At 41.7% G+C, this 12,724-nt stretch overlaps 1 protein-coding gene across 3 annotated transcripts in view; it reads left to right on the top strand.

Moving 5' to 3' along the window:
• Fhip1a (FHF complex subunit HOOK interacting protein 1A) overlaps positions 1 to 12,724 on the top strand; it is a 236,684-nt gene that overhangs the window by 30,805 nt on the left and 193,155 nt on the right. Inside the window, exon 2 of one of the 3 annotated variants that reach the window (XM_052730250.1) lies at positions 2,186 to 2,220. The exons of the other annotated variants lie outside the window; for them this stretch is intronic. The gene's annotated coding sequence lies outside the window, so the exon portion shown is untranslated. The remainder of the gene's footprint in view (positions 1 to 2,185; positions 2,221 to 12,724) is intronic. 3 annotated transcript variants of the gene reach the window in all.

Below are 12,724 nucleotides of genomic sequence, written 5' to 3'. Positions count from 1 at the left end.
TCCTAATAGTGCCACTCCCTGTGAGTTTATGGGGCCCATTACATTCAAACCACCACACCGTGGATACCTGTTAGTTGGCCTAGCGCTCTCTGGGATCCGGCCAAGTAGGTTGCTTCCACCATGGCCGCTGACAGTGTCTCTCTCCTCTTTCGTTGTCAGCACATTCCCACCCTGTCTTTTGTTTTCCAGAAGTTTGCCGAAAACTTTTGTCCATTTAAAGTTCTTTTCTGGGCCAATGAGATGACTTAGTGGGTAAAGCTTTCCCTGCCAAACCTAACAACCTAGGTATGGTCACCAGGACCTGCATGGTGGAAGGAAAGGGCAATCTCCCTCAAGACCTTTACACCTGAGCTGTGGCACAGGCTTCCCTCAATCAATCAATCAATCAATCATCAGTCAATCAATCAATTAATGTACTTAAAAACTTAAAATTCTCTTCAACATCTTCCAATCCTATGGAATTCTTCTGTTGTATTTGATGTTTTACTTCATTAGGAACTCAGGAGGGACAAGCAGGCCACCAAGCATACTTAATAGGTTGTTCCTTTAAAAAGTAGCACTTGGTTTTGGCTATTAAGATGTTTTGCACTGATTTTGTGTGTGTGTGTGTGTGTGTGTGTACACACGTGCCCCATGGTGCACTTGTGGAGGTCACAGGACAACTTGTAGTTGTTTCTTTTTCCACCGTATAGGTTATAGGGATTAAACTCAGCTGCTGTAGCAGGTATCTTTAACCACTGAGCTACCTTGCCGGCCTCATTTTGGTTTTTAAACTGAGAAGCTTCCATATAAATACACGTAAATGAATGAATAAGCTGGGTATGTTGGGGTATGCCTGTTATCCTGGCACCTGGGAGGCAGTGGCAGAAGGATTGCTGTGAGTTTGAGGACAGCAGGGATATAGAGTAACCCTGCTGCAAGAGACCCCAGACCAAACCAAAGCATCACCAAACCCCACAAATAAAGGTACTTGTACGTCTTACAGAAAATTAGTAAAATGAACGTCAGTCCCTATCCACATAGCCTAGGAAATGGAGTTTTACATTATCACACCCAGGCATGCTTGTATTTCCTCTTTTGGTTATCAGATGCTTATCTATGTGCCTCCTGTGATTATGATTAGCCGTTTTTTGTCATTTGCTGGACATTTTTTTTTTTTTTTTTTAGAAATTGGATTTGCCTCCTGTGTTTGCTTCTAAACAATATAATGTTTAATTTTAGCTGCTTTTTCTCTCGTTACAAATGGACTCACATAGCACGTCTACTTCTCTACTTTGCTGTTTTGCTTAAGGTTGTATTTTTGAAGTTCATCCATTTATTCATGAAGCTGTGTTTTATCTACTTTTGCTGCTATTTACTGTTGCACTGTAAGCAGTTACCTATGCTGTAAGTTTTTAAAATTTATTTTTTGAGAATTTCATATATGAGTACTGTATATATATCATTCTCCACTTCCCATTCCTCCCTCATCCCTCCCATTCCTTCTCAAATTCATGGCTTCTCATTCTTTAATTATAATTGATATATATATATATATATATATATATATGTTTATAAATGAAACCTGCTGAGATCATTTAGTATTGGTCTTCTGTGTTTAGGGCTGACCTCTTGGGATTGGCTAACCTATCTGGGAGTTCATCCCTTGAGAAGACTGATTTCTTCTTCTCCCAGCAACCAAATAAAGACTTTGACAGATAAGAGTGCATGTGTTTATGGGCTAAGGAGATGGCTCATTTGGTAAAATGTTTGCCTTACAAGTGTGAGGATGTGAGTTTGATCCCCAGAACCAATATTAAAGAAAACATGCTTGATGTTGTGGCAAATATACCTATAAAATTCCAGCTCTCGGAGACAGGGACAGGCAGCTCCCTGGAGCTCCTTAGGCAGCCAGAGACTCTTCCCTCTACTCCCCCCAAAAATGTGGAAACAGTATCTGAGGAATGATTCCCGAGGCTGTCTCTGGCCTCCACACACACATGCACACCTATGCATAAACATGCACCTGCATGAACATATAACATGTGTGAAAACTTGTATGTATTTATTTGCACATCATGATTATTTTGAAGTTTATGTGTAGTGTAGGATGACTGAATCTTGATAATTTTCATATGCATTACCTCACATATATTCTTGTAAGAATATACTCTTAGTATATTCCTTTTCGTTTTTCCTTTTGCAGTGCTGGGGATGGAGCTAAGGCCTCATGAATTCTAGGTAAGTCCTCTTTATTGAGCTATCCTGAGGGGATCTCTCAAGAATACAATGTTATTACCTATCATCACCATATTATACAATAGATGTCTTGAACTTAGTCATCCTAATTGAAAACTTTATTCTTTGACCAAAATCTCCCTCATTATTTTTTTTTAAAAGAGGATAACTTTCCCCTGATAGGTACACAAAATGGTGCAATCAAGTTCTTTATTCTGGGTATATGCCCTATAGCTCAACTGAGTTCCTAGACTGAGTGTTGCAGGCCTCACAGGTTGACGGCTCAGTCCCACAAGATTGCTCTCACTTCAAATTCCAGTTGTGAGTAGTGGATCTCCAGGTCACCAACAACTTCTGTCCAACCTGGCTATAGTCAGGGTTCCATGAATACCACCTTAGGTTCCCAGGGAAAGTTGACAGGTGCCAACTTTTTACAAATAGTATGTAAAATGTACAAACCAATATCCAGATGACACAGATGAAGTCTGGAAGGGCCTGAGCTTGGAGGCACCTCCCTATGCTGTGGGATTTGGGGCTTCTTCCTATTCTCCAGCATTTGGACATGTTCTTGTTCACTTGTAAGGAAACTCTTCAAAACTCTATTGTTTAATGTTTTTTTTTTTGTTTTTTTTTGTTTTGTTTTGTTTTGTTTTTTTTTTTTTTTGGTTTTTCGAGACAGGGTTTCTCTGTGTAGCTTTGCACCTTTCCTGGAACTCACTTTGGAGACCAGGCTGGCCTCGAACTCACAGAGATCCGCCTGTCTCTGCCTCCCGAGTGCTGGGATTAAAGGCGTGTGCCACCACCGCCCGGCTGTTTAATGTTTTTATTATGTGTGCTTGATTAGCTCATTCATTAATCATTGGTGTTTTTTTTTTTTTGAGACATAGTTTTGGTATGTATGTAGCACAGATTGCCTTTGAACTCAAGATCCTGTTTCCCTAGCCTCTTTAGTGCCCCTGAAATCTGTCTTCAACCTCTCTTCCTTTCCAAGAGGTCGTGGGTTAGAGTACGGGAGGGTCAGGGTAGAGGAATAAAGAAAAATTCTAACCCAGTCATCAGTCACCTGGTAGCCATCCTCCATCTTCCAAGTCCCTCAGCTCATTACAAAATTATAAAAGATAACTCTCTCACCCCATCAGTTAGAAAATTCCAAAGGTTTTAGGGATTCTATGCAAGGAAATCATGGAGGAAATGCATTTATAAAAGATCTGCTTTGTAAAAGATCACAGCTGTATACTGTGGATGGATATTTGTGTTGGGGTAGCTTTTTGTTCTCATGAGGTAGATTGGTATGGACACCTTTTCTGTTGCATGTGGACGCCAGTTTCTTTAGTGTATCAACCTTGAAGTGCAAGTTTCAGGGTCTGGGGTCCATGCCTATTTATTGTTCTTAAGTGATGGCAGCCCTTCGATACTGTGACTATACCAGGTTATAGGAAACTGCCTGCAGCGCCTCCTCCTCCCAGACAGCACGTGCTGGGATGAGACTTTACCAAGTTTGCTCGTAGTTCTCGTTTTCTGTTGTTGCTGTGATAAACGCCACAACTGGAAACAGCGTCTGGGAGGAAAGGGTTTGTTTGGTTTACAGGTTTCAGTCCATCATCAAGGGAAGCCAAAGCAGGAAGTCAGGGCAGGGACCTGGAGGGAGGAACCAAACAGAGCCATGGAGGAACACTGCTTCCTGCTCACTCTCAGGCTCACACTCAGCTACCTTTCTGATAGAGCCCAGGCCCACCTGCCTAGGGATGGTACTGTCTACAGAGGGCTGTGCCTTCCTACCTCAGTTAGCAACCGAGAACATGAGGCAGGAAAGATGGCTCAGAGGTTAAGAGCACTGGCTGCTCTTCCAGAGACGAGGGTTCAATTCCCAGCACCAACAGGGCAGCTCACAAACTTCATATAGTTGTAGTTATAGAGGATCCGATGTTTCCTTCTGGCTTCTGTGCACACGAGTCACACACGTGGTGCACAGACATACATTTAGGCAAACCACCTATCCATATATTCATATATATGAAAAATTCCCTAAAGACATGCCCGCAGGCTATCTGATGGTGGAAATTCTTCAACTGATATTGTCTCTTCCTGGGTGTATCAAGGTGATTGCAAAGCTAACCAGGATACCTGTGAGTATAAAATAATTCTTTAGTGTATGTTTTTAAACTTGAGATGTAATTTTTCTGTAGTAAAATCTCCTCTTCTGCCACTTGAATTTTCATTTACCTGCTTGCTAGTGAGGTTAAGAATATGCTTTCGCCGGGCGGTGGTGGCGCACGCCTTTAATCCCAGCACTTGGGAGGCAGAGGCAGGCGGATCTTTGTGAGTTCAAGGCCAGCCTGGTCTAGATGAGCGAGATCCAGGAAAGGCGCAAAGCTGCACAGAGAAACCCTGTCTCGAAAAACCTAAAAAAAAAAAAAAAAAAAAAAAAAAAAGAATATGCTTTCATGTGGCTCTTAGCTTTTCTCCTTTCTCATCTTTGCAATTTTGCCATGTGTTCCCGTTTCGCTTTGCACACACGTTCTTAGTGTTACATACGATTTTTAGTTTGGGTAGGCAAGGTCCACTGCACCAGGGGAACAAGTAGTGCTTATGTCTCAGAGCTGGCTTTCTGCAAACGCGAACATCGCACCCTTCCGTCTCTTTTTTTGCTAGTTAATCTTAGACTCAGTTAGGAAGTAAGCTTTGGCAATGTTGAAACTGCAACCTTTTTTCTTTCACCCTCCACCCTCCAGTCTTCTATCCCCTGCGTGAAGCCATTCTAGATGAGGAAGTGTCGTTGATATTTAGTAATTCAGAATGATTTCTTCCTTGGCGTGCATACTATTGGAAGTATGGTATAGATTTATTTAAGTGCGCGTGTGTGTGTGTGTGTGTGTGTGTGTGTGTGTGTGTGTGTGTGTGTGTGAGAGAGAGAGAGAGAGAGAGACAGAGACAGAGACAGAGACAGAGGTGTCAGATCTCCCAGAGCTGGTGTTACAAATGGCTGTGAGCCGCCTTACATGGGGGCTGGGAACTGAACTTGGGTCCTCTGGAGTAGTATGTACTCTTAATCTCCAAGGCACTCTCATGACTATATTTTAAAGAAGGTTCCTCAGGTATAGGAATGAGGTTTGGGCAGATGAAGTCACTTGCTTAGGTTGAAGTAAATTAATAAATGTTGGTGGTGACAGCTTAAAAATAGATGTGTGTGTGTGTGTGTGTGTGTGTGTGTGTGTGTGTGTGTGTGTGTGTGTAAAGACCTTCGGAGGCCAGAGGTGGTGGATCAGCTGGAGCTGGGAGCTGAAGCTACATGTGGTTGTGAGCCACAGAACATGGGTCCTGGGAACTGAGCTTCAGTTCTCTCGGAGGGCAGTGCCTGTTAACTGCTGTGCCATCTCTCCAGCCTCTGGAGGTGACATCTTAGTATTCATTTATGTTCCAAAGTTTGCACTTAACATTCACTGTTAGCTGTGGACGTCCTGTGTTCTTGGAGTATGTTGAGACGGTAAGTAATGTTGCACACTCATTTTTGATTTTGATGAAGTTACTATATATAAAAGTTTACAATACATTTTTTGAGACAAAGTCTTGCTATTTAGCTTAGTCTGGCTTCAAATTCACTGGACAGCTCAAGCTAGCCTCAGTGTCTCAACAAGCTAGGATTACAGGTGTGCACCACCATGCCTGCCCTATGATATATTTTTAAAATGTGCTTTTCTGTGATGATTTTTAAAATACAGTTAATCCTCTGTATTTGTGGATTTCACATCCTTGGGGTCAACTAGCCTCAGGCTGAATACATTGGAAGAGAAACAATTGTGTCTGCTCTGAGCATGTACAGACCTCCTCACCATTACTCTAAATACTACACCATAGGAAGCATTCCCACAGGGTCCCATTGTGTTAGGTATTGCATGTAATCTAGAGAGACTTAAAGTGCCCCAGAAGATGTGTGCCAACACCTCATGGTGTCACACAAGGACTGGAGAGCACCTGCTGAATTGCATCGTCAGGGGGACCTGGAAACAGTTTCTTTACTCAAAAAGTCTTCCAAATTTGGAGTTTTCTAATTTGGAAGTACTTTCATTGTGTTGCTGGAATTACTACGAGCAGACATTTCATAAAAGGTTTAAGTATGTTTGTTGACGGGTGATATGAAATCCACGAGAAGCCTTCAAAGATGTGTTTCTGTATTTATTTTGTATGTAGCCCAGCCTGGGACTTGCCATGTATCTGAGGCTGCTTTAAACTTGTAATGCTTTCAGTCTCTTGAGTACTCAGATACAGGCATGAGCCACCAGGACTGGCTGAATAAAAGCTATATGATCTAAAAGCAATGCCTGTACATTGTAAGAAGTCCAAAAATATGGCAAAGTACAAAATGAAAATGAAACCTCATATCATACTTGAATTTAATAGTTTATATATATTATTTTTATGTATTTTTTCATTTTACTCATATAAAATCATATATACTATTTTCTTTTTAGTGATGACTTTTGGCTATTTCTCCTTGTCAGCACTCATAGGTCTAAATATATTTTTGTACCCGTGTTTGTGTGTGTGTAAACACGTGTATTAGTTATTTTCATATATTTATTGGCTCATTGGATTTTTATATTTGTACCATTTGCCCACTTTCCTTTGCTGTTTCTTTTTCTTACTGATTTGTAAGTGCTCTTTTAATTTGTTTTTATTTTGGGAGTGTTGAAGATTGAACCAAAACTCTTTTTCCCCAGCTTTATTAGTTATCTTTTTATATTTGTAAAATTCACATTATACCCTGTAGGTATTTTCCCAGATTCTCTTTCAGCTTTATTTTTGCTTCAACTTTAAAAATATGTATGTGTTCATGTGTGTGTGCCTATGACTATACAGATGTACACGTGTACATATGAGCATGTGCATAATGAGGTCAGAAGACCATCTCATGTTGCTCCTCAGCGGCCTTCTGTCTTTTGTGTGAGACAGTCTCTCTTTGGCTTGGGGTTTCACCAGTAGATTACCCTAGCTGACCTTCAAGCTCCTGGGGATCTTGCTGTCTCTGGGATTACGGGTGTGCACATTGGGCCTGGCTTTTATGTGGACTCTGGGGACGTGAACTCAGGTTCTTATGCTTTCAGGCCAAGCGCATTGCTGACCAGACAATCTCCCCAGCTCCTAACTTTTGTGGAGTGACTGTGCAGCAGTCTTTTCTCTCATGGACCTGGGGATTTTTAGCTCACTTGTGTTTTCTTCTAGTGTTCCTATGATGCTTTCTTAACATTTGAATTTTTGAGTAGTGAGGGAAATTTGTGGGAAATGCTTAGACATTTGAACTATAATTTTAAATAGGAGTTTGAATCTAAGGAATCCACTGTTCTTTCTGGCTTTTTGGTCTTTGCTATAGGAGTCCGCTTTTCTAGAATGTTCTACTTCCCCCACATCTTTGCATAAAGAACATATGAATATGTAGCCAAGCAGCTAGCTTCTTTCTACTGATGTGTTGACCATCCATCCCATAACTGGCTGGTTATTTTTTCTTCTGATTTTAGCAGGGCAACACATGTATTTAAAACTTTAATTTCAATAAAATTCAAGTACATTAGATGACATTTTTATAGTAGGATCATTTTTTCCCCAGTTAGATGTATTTTCAAGTCAAACATCACAGGGATTCTTTCATTAGTGAGCTTTGTGGAAATCAGTGTATAGATCTGGCCAACAGATTTTATTACATTTAAAACTTGAAGATGTTGCCTTATGTCAATGCTCATTTGAAAAACACCTTGATTTTCAGTGTGGATACTACTGCCAGACCAACGTGTATGAGCCTGGAAAGTATGAGCATATTAATGAGAGGAAATATGGGCGCATGGCCTACAGGTCTTAAAAAAGCTTTTCAGTTTTCAAACGCATTTTTTTCTGGTTATAAAAGTCATATGTACATTCTAGAACATCTTGAATAGTTAGAAAGAATAAAAAAACCACTGTTCTCTCATCTACTAGAGAAATTACCATGCATTTCTTTGTAGTGTTTATTTTTCTTCTGTGCCTGCAGGCAGACACTGAAACACATATATGCATGCAAGCATGCATTGCTATTTTATAAAATCAGAATGTAATTGAAAATCTTCATCTGCTGTTATGGCATAAGCATTTTTCCATGCCACTAAATATTATTGTACACAAGTCTGCAACATTACTGTGCAGTGTCTGAGAGTCACGTAACCTCTCTGTGCCTTACTGTAGCCATTTGTAACCAGGACAGTAATATTAATGACATCTACCTTTCAAGTTTGTAACCATGAAATGGATGCAATGCTTATAAGACATTGGTTAATGTATTTAAAGTATTCAGAACAGGTGTGACGTATTTTGAGTGCTGAGGATCCCCCCCCTTGCCTTTTTTTTCCTGAGGTAAGGCCTTGCTATATAGCCCAAGTTGGTCTGAACTAGCAATCCTCCTGGGGCTACAGGTGTGTGTCACCGTGACCAGCAGGTTAGCATTATTCTTATTTAATAACAAGGTGTATAATTGTTCTGTCCTATTTCATCATGTGAGTATACAGTAATATATTTAGCAGCTTATTTATTGGATACCTTTTAAAATCATATATTCATTGTTACATCTAGAACTGTGGTGAGTTGCTTTGTAGATAATTCTTTTTCTAGGACCTTTTCTTTTTCTAGGGTATGTAGAACTCAGGATCCATGCTTTTAGACATAATGGAGTTCCCTTTTGAGTTTGTTGTGGGCAGGTGATAAAATTGGGGCTTTAATTGTTACTAGTCAAGCCAGGTGATTCCCAGAGGCTTTGCTGTGGCATTAGGTTGCCTCTTGATTCAGGCATTTTACCAGGAGCCATTGGAGTTATGGATGGAGAAGACTGCCACTTCCTGCCTCCTCTCTGGGCTCAGGATTTCGTTCTAGAAGGTGACAGTGGGCCTGCAGGTGTCCTGTAGGACCAGGTAGGTGGGAATGTAGTGTCCTCAGACTGGAGCGGCTTCTCCGAGACTAAGGAGGTCGACTGGCTGCCTTTCCTCCTGTGTCACATTGCTGTGCATTTGTGACTGTGCTCGTTTTAAACATTCATGGACTTGAAAATTACAGTCCAGGGAAGAAAACAGAACAAGGTTGAGGCAAACCAGGCCTCAGGAATCTCAGAGTTTATAGTCAAACTCAAAGAAACCTGTGAGGCACACAGGTGTTTCCCAGATGGCATTTTTGAAGTCACAGAGATGGACCTTGATGTTGCATTACGACTGCTTGAAGTTGAATTAAAAATATTTATGAATATGTCCCTCACCTTTTAGCTTGTATGTGAACATGCAAAAGATTACATGGGTTTTTATTTCTTTTTCTCAGTTGTATGATTTACCCTCACCCCAACAGTAATTCTTCAGGCTAAGACTGGCAAACCAAAAGTCTTCCTTTTTCTGTGGTTTGGGACAGAAAAAGCTGCGGAGTATCATTGGGAGGTCAAATCCCAGTCACCCCCGACTCCTCCCACCAGCCACTCCGAACTCCAATTTGTACAGATGACACTTTGACCTTTAAGCCATTCAGTTTTCTAATTAGAAGTTCACTGTGTTAAGAAAACAACAGCAGTAGCATCACAGGATCTAGTAAAATTAATTTAACACACACAACTCATATTTTTCTTTATGTAATTTGTATGCCAACTGGTTTGAGGTTTCACAGAAATATAATTAGAGCTATTGAAGCCAAAGATGTTCCCCCTGTTATTAGTCAGTCTTCGGCATCGTTGTGATAATAGCATCTTGTTGGGGAAGATTGGAAGCCCTGCCAGGGCTTCATGGGTACTGTAAATGGAGACAGCCACTACTGTCATTAAGGGAGGGCAGGTCATCCCCTGGCAGGGTTAGCTACTCCTGCCTTGCAGTGTTTGCTGGCTTAATTCTCTCTGGCGTCGTAAAACTGGGTGTTCCAGTTTCATTTCTGCTGCTGTGATAAAGTACCCTGACAAAAAGCAGCCAAGAGGAGAAAGGGTTTCTTTTATTTAGCTCACAGTTTCTGTTTATGGTCCACCATTGTGGGGAAGTCACCCAGAAGGAGCTTGAGACAGCTGGTTACACTGTGCCCACAGTCAGAAGCAAAGAAAGGTGAGTGCGTGCAAGCTCACTTGGCTTGCTTGCTTGTGCTAACTTGGACTTTTCTACTCTTAAAGCTTCAGGACCCCCCTGACTAGGGAATGGTGCCACCTGCAGTGGGCTGGTTCTTTCCACATCAGTTAATTAAGATGGTCCTTCAGAGACATGCCCACAGGCCAACCCAACATAGACAATCCTTCCCTAAGTCTCTCTTCTCAGGTTGTGTCAAGTTGACAATCAAAGCTAACCATCACACAGACATTGAATGCCTGTACCAGGAACAATGGAGGGAACAGACATGGATTACATCATTGCCACACTCCCAGACCCATGAGTCTTCACAGAGCTAGTCCAAAAGAAAGCACGATCTCTTCCTACACTGCAGTGTGTTCTGTGAGCCCCATCAGTGGACCCGACTTAAGTCAGGGGGACATACTGCAAGTTTGTTATTGTATAGAACATAGTGTTGCTTCTAAAAGCAGAGAAAAAGAGGGCTGAGCAGACTGTTCTGTTCATTAATTGACTGGTGAGTTGTTTTGTTTATGTTTAACAAATAGATATCACTGTTCTACTGTGTGTTGAAAGCTAAGTTCTGTGGAGACAGGTAAAATAAACATAAAACAATTCCTGTTGAAAGCAGCCTGGAAGTCTAGACAGAAGTGTTAGGCATTGAGTGCCCATCTGATACAAAGCTTAGTTTTGGAGAATGTAGGAACTTCCTTGGTCATGAAACCCCTCAGAGGAGGAGGCAAGGCAGAGGATGATTACCAGAGAGCTACTTTCAGCTTATGTACTCTCAACTCCTTATTCTTTTTTTTTAAATTAATTTTTTTTATTCATTTTACATACCAACCACAGATCCACCTCTCATCCCTTCTCCCACTCCCTGCTGCCTCCCCTCCCCCCGACCCATCCCCATCCTCTCCTCCAAAAGGGTAAGTCCTCCTGTGGGGGGAAAGCAAAGCCTGGTACATTCAGTTGAGGCGGGACCAAGCCCCTCCCCCTGCATTAAGGGTAAGTAAGGTATCTGACCATAGGTAATGGGATCCAGAAAACCAGCTCATCCACCAGGGATAGATCCTGATCACACTGCCAGGGGCCTCCTTAAACAGACCCAGCTATACAACTGTCTCCCATATTTAGAGGGTTTAGTCCATTCCCATGCAGGTTCCACAGCTGTTGATCTAAAGTTTATGAGTTCCTATGAGCTTGGTTCAGTTGTCTATGAGCTTGGTTCAGTTGTCTCTGTAGATTTCCCCATCATGATCTTGACCCCCTCTTGCTCATATAATCCCTCTTCTCTCTCTTCGACTAGACTCCTGGAGCTCTGCATCTGCTTCCATCAGTTACTGGATGAAGGCTCTGTGATGACAGTTAGGGTAGTCACCAATCTGACTACCAGGGTAGGCCATTTCAGGCACCCTCACCACTGTTGCTAGTAGTCTAATCTGGGGTCATTCTTATGGATTCCTGGGAATTTCCTAGCACCAGTGCTGTGGGATGTCTTTATAAATGCTGTGAATATGTGTTGCTCTGATTGGTTGATAAATAAAGCTGTATTGGCCTATGGCAAGGCAGCTTAGAGGCAGGCAGGAAATACAAGCAGATAGACAGGAAATAAAAAGCAGAAGGGAAGAGATGTAAGCCAGCTACCCAAGGAGTAACATGTAATGGGATGCAGGTAAAGTCATGGAACATGTGGAGATATACAGATTAATAGTTATGGGTTAATTTAAGATATAAGAGCTTGCTAGCAAGAGGTCTGCCATAGACTATGCAGTTCATAATTGATATAAGCCTCTGTGTGTTTACTTGGGTCTGCGTGGCTGAGGGACTGGGTGGGACTCAGGAAAACTTCTGACTACACACGGAGGGGAGCATTTCTTCCTTACCCTATAATGTCTCTCTCTGTCAAGATATCTCTTTCATTGCTCTCCTACTCCATCCCTCCCCCAGCTCAACCATACCATTCCCTCATGTTCTCATCCCCACTCCCTTCCCCTCTATTGCCCCCCCCATCTCCAGTTTACTCATGGAGATCTTTTCTGTTTCCCCTTCCCACGGTGATCCATGCATCCCTCTTAGTGTCCTTCTTGTTTCCTAGCTTCTCTGGAGCTGTGGGTTGTAGTCTGATTATCCTTTGCTTTACATCTAGTATCCGCTTATGAGTGAGTACATACCATGTTTGTCTTTCTGAGTCTAGGTTGCCTCATTCAGGATGATATTTTCTAGTTCCATCCATTTGCCTACAAATTTCATGATGTCATTGTTTTTTACAGCTGAATAATAAATACTTCATTGTGTATATGTACCACATTTTCTTAATCCATTCTTCAATTGATGGGCATCTATGTTGTTTCCAGGTTCTGACTATTACAAATAATGCTGCTATGAACACAGTTGAACAAGTGTCCTTGTGGTATGATTGAGCATCC

The sequence above is a fragment of the Peromyscus californicus genome, unplaced genomic scaffold, assembly GCF_007827085.1.
Source record: "Peromyscus californicus insignis strain IS unplaced genomic scaffold, ASM782708v3 Scaffold_9__1_contigs__length_137607984, whole genome shotgun sequence".
NCBI classification, from domain to species: Eukaryota; Metazoa; Chordata; class Mammalia; order Rodentia; family Cricetidae; genus Peromyscus; species Peromyscus californicus.
Note: the sequence above shows the minus strand (reverse complement) of the source record. Positions and strands in the feature narration are given on the sequence as shown.